Genomic DNA, 6,000 nt, shown 5'->3' on the forward strand with positions numbered 1-6,000 from the left:
CCTTGGGATGCAAAAGACCAAACAAAATTCCTGCCCTCAAGGCTTCCCAGCAGTTCAAATGGACAAGTTTTATTACGCCCCTTTGGAGTACGGCACTGACCTAGGTACTGCTTAGTAGGGGAGATGCATCCCCACAGAGACTGCTCTTTAGAATCTCACAGTAGAGCAAGGATGCAACATGGGGTCATGAATACCTTTGTCGCTTTAGAGAAAAACACGTAGTGCATTAAAGGGATGTAGAGGTGGGAAAATTGGTAAAACATTAGATCAGGGAAAGTTCCTGATGAAGTTTGGAATGATAGTTATAGCATGTACACTTGAGCTAGTGAGAAATGGGGAGTCATTAATGTTTTGCAGTAAAGAAAATCTTTTGATGAGAGCTGCTATTTGGTGTGTGTGTGTGTGTGTGTGTGTGTGTGTGTGTGTGTGGTTTTTGGTCTTTTGAAGATTACTGTCAGCAAAATGATGATTGGATTGAAAAGAGGAAAGCAGGAAAGTCAAACAGGGAACTATTGTAATAATCTATGGAAAGCAATAAAATCCTGTGGTAGTAAAACAGCATTGGAGACTGAAAAAAAAAGTGAGTGAATTAGAGTCCCATTTCAGCTGTAGAATCTTCAGGAGCTGGCAAAAGATTGAATTTCATTTTCTTACCTAATTATGTTTTACTTAAATTATTATTTAAATTAGTTGGCATTCCTAGAGCAGCCCAAAAACATCCTAACTGAAAGGAGAAGCCAGATTGCAAATTAAAAGTGAATAATCCCCACATGGATAATTGAGTCAATTATACAGTGTGTCGAACACACACAAATACATTTAATTCCACAACACGCCACATGCTCCCCAATTTATGCAGTATCTGAAAAAGATGTATGTGGATTTACATAAATTATAGGTCTCTGATACAAACACAGATTACTTCACCTGGCGTAATTTTAGAAGGGCCACAATTCCCTCGACTTCTGAATAATTTCCCTTTTGTCTCCATTCATTAACTAAAGTAGAGCCACTAACCAGTTGAAGCCATTTTTGACCCTCTCATGAAATTTATCTCCACGGTTCCTTCAAACCCACAGCTGGGATTTTGAGCCAAAGGGTATCAGCATGGTTCGAGCCCTGAATCCATGTAACTTGGAACAAAGCCCTTTTCCTCTGTTAAATTTCTAATTTCTTCTCTGTAAAATGGGGATGAGAATAATATCTGCTCCCCTGGGCTGTGATAAGATTTAAGCAATGGGATGTATACATATAAGAAGCACTCTCCCCTCCTTTATAACATAAAGCACAGACTTCCAGGGTTGTAGCAAAAAAAGTCTCTGGTATTTCTCATCAGTTTCGCTGACAGGGTGATCATTTCTTATGGGTGCTTGTTGCTGTGATTGTTTGATGCAGAGAATATTTTCACCCCTTATATGAGACTCTCACCCAAAATATTTCTGTGGTCTCTGGAATATAGACTTCCATGAAAAAAAGTCCTTACGCTTGACTACCTGTTACTACCTGCTCAAGAACAGGATACGTACATTCTAGAGACAGAGTTCCATGACCACACTTTACCCCTAACCCTCAAACTTTTCATCCCAACTTTATGATAGCCTAGATCGGCTGCCCTTGATCTGTTATTTCTAGTAAACATGCTGAATGCCCCCAATTTTATTTCTTCCATATCGTTGTCTTCATTGTAACTTTCACCAAATCCAATATTTTGGTTGTGTATTTGTTTGTTTTGCATTCTGCGTTAGCCCAGGTTCTCTAGAAAACAACCTGAGTTACATGCTAGTGCTTCCTTGGGGGCTGTCATTGTAGGGAATTAGGAGCAAGTACGAAAGGGAAGGAAGGAAAGGAGGGAAGCAAATACAAGGTGGCATGTTATTCAGCTGGTTACAGATTTGAAACCTAGTTTATTTCTCGGTACTGTGGGATATTTCCAGACACACTATTTTGAGTTGCTGTGTCTTAGAACAGCCAGAAGGTGGGAGTGAGAAGGAAACAAATTTGTCCTGCAGACTCTTTCCAATCTTCTGTCTCTTGTTGGTCAAAATTTGTCCCATGGCTCATACCTTCCCTGTTCTCCCGGGTATGTCCCCTGTTGCCTCTTGGCATTCATTGGAAAACCCATAGCTTCCATGAGTTTGGTAGAGTATGACCCAAGTCCCAAAAGCTGTAGGAGAAGTGAGCTCAGGGCACAATCTCTGCCCATACCTATCTCGAGATGTCTCCTCTCCCACCCTCTACCCCACTAAGGATGGCGGCAAATGGCAAGGGCTTTAAGACTATGGAAACAGTTCAGGGTTCCCAGGGGCCGCTTTGTCAGGGAAGTTGAACAATACACCAAAGCCTGGGACACAGTCAGGCTGAGAGTATCTGGGAGGGCGGTGGGGGGCCTAACTCAGAGACCATTTTACTCCTTGAGTGGAATCTCAACACAAGAATTTCTTAAGACTTGAATGTCTTAGCTTTTTGGTGATCCAAGCTTTTTAGTTCACAGGCTAAAACTAGTTGTTTTACCAAAGTCTATAACAGCACAGGGTGGAGCAAGGTCCACTGTGAGCTAACACTTCCTTCTGGGTGTGACCTTTGTCCTGTTTGAACCCCCTCCCTGTGGGTGAGTTCCATTTCCAGGGCCTCATCGCCATTTCCTGCAATATAGTCTACACCCACTCTGTCTCCCCACTAGGCATGGTTTATATCCATGGCACTCAATGGAGTATATCCAAGATCTGAGCCTTTCCCTCCCCTCCAAATTCTCCTCCAGCCCTTAAGGAAACCCTGGGTATACCTCCGAGCCCAGCCCAAATCCACACCTCAGTATTCCAGCCACCAATGCAAATGGTTATCTTTGGAGGAAGGGTAACACCTGCTCACCCAACAGACTAGTATCTGAGTCCCAGGAACTCAGTCCAGCCGAGAAATAACCTTGCAAGGAAGCTCTTGATATATATTGTCAGACTGGGGGTATGGGCATTTTATTACACACCTAGATTATTCTGGCAGTGAGTTAGCTAATCATCTGGCCCGCTCCTTAACCCTGTGAGTGTCTGTGATCCTACAACTCATGTTAAGTGTCTCAGGGGAACTATCAAAGGGAGCTTAGAGTCACATCAGGGCAGAGGCTTAGAACTACCTTCTATTCACGCCCTATCAAATACAAAATTCATATTCAGCTGCATTTGCTTACAGAAGCCATTGGCCCAGTTTTCCTCCTCCACAGCACGGAACACCTCCCCCTTTCCACACCACCACATGGTCACAGTCACTCACCCTGTTTTTAGCTCTGGAGTCAGCACTTGCCTCATCGGTGTGAATCAATCAGAGTAGAACTGAAGAACGCCCTTCTAGGTGGGAAACATGTAATGGTCTGTTCCACATCTTCTCCGCAGATTCTTAGGGGAATGGAGTTTCAAAATTGCATATTTTTATTTGTGAGGTGGTTGTGAGAATGTGCCTGATTGAGGTGGGATCCATCAGGAACAAAGAATGCATGAACATAATCTATTCTCTTAGTATTTGCATGCCAGCTGTGATGTAGAAAGGAAGCAAGAAGCTTAGGGGAAGAAAAGGAAAAAAAAAAGAAAACAAGGAAGAACATCAAGGTCGCATGCCACATTTGCCCATTAAAAAAAACAAACAATATTAACCAAATGGAGGGTGGTGTTTGGGAGGAAAATGTTGATTAAAAAGTAACAAAAATATACTTTGTGATACATGAACAGATCCCTTTCTAATCTATTTTTAAAAATTTTTAATGTTTATTTTTGAGAGAGAGGGAGCATGGGAGGGACAGACAGGGAGGGAGGCAGATGACCCAAAGCAGGCTCTGTGCTGACAGCAGAGAGCCCAACGCGGGGCTCAAACTCACAAACCATGAAATCATGACCTGAGCCGAAGTCAGATGCTCAACCCACTGAGCTGCCCAGGTGCCCCCATCCCTCCGTTTTATTTGGCACCTGCTTTCCTCCATTCTACTTCCCAGAGGCCTATGCTATTGACAGGACTGATATTTACACACAGGACACGTGAAAGATTTAATGGTTTCTTCAGTAATTTCCACCAGCGAACCCAGTAGAGAATAGAAGCTGATGGCAGGCAGACATATTGCATGTGGTGCTGGTACACATCCCTTTGACCCAGTGACTAGTAAAGGAAATATAGGCAGTAGACACCTCAAACACATAAGAGAAAGAGAAAAATCCACCCATCAACAGCCAGTGAGCAAAGAAACATAACTTAATAACACACTTGAAAAAGTGTCAGCCAGGAAAGGAAAAGACACAAAGCACCCACCCGTTAAGATGGACTCAAAAGGTGATCCCCCACCTGCTGAAACAATGCTGAAGAAAAGGTGTCCACAAGCCATGAGAATAAAGAAAGAAGCAAAGATACCCGGAGACAAGAGCCAGGGGGAAGGGTTACATCGGAGCTGCAGTAAAAACCGCCTTCCCTTCCCCCACTGTTAACACTGGCTGAAGCCCACAGACACCCCAGTCCTTCTGCTACAGGAAGGGGAAATGAAAGAATGAAATGGAGAAGTGAACATCAGGACTGGCTCAGGAGGGATCAGAGGCTCCGGGGTGCCACAGTTAATGTAGGGGCTCAGAGAAAGCCTGGGGCATCCTGGCTCAGGGACTGAATTTGCCCCCTAAAAGTGGAGTGAATCTGGGGTGCCTGGGTGGTTCATTCAGTTAAGCATCTGACTCTTGATTTCTGCTCAGGTCATGATCTCACGGGGTCGTGAGTTCGAGCACCGCATCAGGCTCCACACTGACATAGCAGAGCCTCCTTGGGATTCTCTCCCTCCCTCTCTCTCTGCCCCACCCTATTGGTGCTTTCCCTTTCTCTCTCAAATAAATAAACCTAAAAAATAAAATAAAAGTGGAGTGAATCCTGATACACGAAAGTGAATAAACTTTCCAAGAAAATGGAAAATGAAATCCCCCCCAAAAAACGCTACCCTCGGCCCCACCTTCCCCTTAAGCTTTTCGTAAACAGAAAGAAGGCAACACTGGGACACCAAGCTGGCATCCTGAATGGGGGGAAAAAAAAACCCAACAAGTCTCACAGTAACAGGCAAAGGAACTAAAAAACTCTGGCACCACCTCAGATGTCTGGGCAGAGCTGTCTGCAAAAAAAAGACGGCATGCAAAAAAAAGCAGATGAAACGTTCCATCTGGAATAATAAAATGACCAACGAGGCAGCAGCAAATCTCACATGAATGTTCAAGATAGAACTTAATAAGGAAATAAACTTGGGAACAAGAGCAAAGAGACGACTTGGAAAAAAAAAAAGATATCCAAATCAGGCATAGAGAGTGTTGTGAAACCAAAGAAAGAGACTGAGGACCAAAAATATGCCATTCCCTAACTAATACGTAAATTAGAAACCAGACAAACAGACTAAACACAATTGCAAATTGAATTTTTTTAATTTATTTTTTTAAGTTTTGTTTTGGTTTGTATTTTTTTTTCTTTTTGAGAGAGAGTGAGAATGAGTGCGAGAGGGGCAGAGAGCTTGGGGGAGACAGAATTCCAAGCAGGCTCCTCACTGTCAGCGCAGAGCCCAATGTGGGGCTTAAGCTCATAAATCATGAGATCAGCGACCTGAGCTGAAGTCAGACGCTTAACCGACTGAGCCCCCCATGCGCCCCCAACAAATGGAAATTTTTAAGAGAAAGGAAGGACTGTTCATAGCAAAGGAAAGAGGCAAACACAGAGTGGATACTGAGAAAACAGAAAGATCTACCTAAAGATAACTGTCCTCGGGGCAAAGAACCCAACAAAAAAGACACAAAAATGCATTCAAATAACCTAGTAAAGAATCTGACTCCATTTTTGATCTTAAACTGCTGACAGCTTTTGAGCCACCAACAACCCCCTCCCCTGCTGCCCCACATCTGGGCCGACTGATCAGGAAACCCAGGGGCTCCCTCCTTTAACATTGGCAAGAAGTTTAAACCACACAAGCCCCTGACCACACGGGAGAACCCTCACACCGGCCCC

General features: G+C 43.7%; 1 long non-coding RNA gene across 3 annotated transcripts in view; it reads left to right on the forward strand.

Annotated features, from left to right (window-relative positions):
• The window catches only part of LOC144216867 (uncharacterized), a 30,069-nt gene that overhangs the window by 7,104 nt on the left and 16,965 nt on the right, over positions 1-6,000 (forward strand). The gene's annotated exons all lie outside the window — the stretch shown is intronic.

Source organism: Crocuta crocuta, unplaced genomic scaffold (genome assembly GCF_008692635.1).
Source record: "Crocuta crocuta isolate KB4526 unplaced genomic scaffold, BGI_CrCroc_1.0 scaffold218, whole genome shotgun sequence".
NCBI lineage: Eukaryota > Metazoa > Chordata > Mammalia > Carnivora > Hyaenidae > Crocuta > Crocuta crocuta.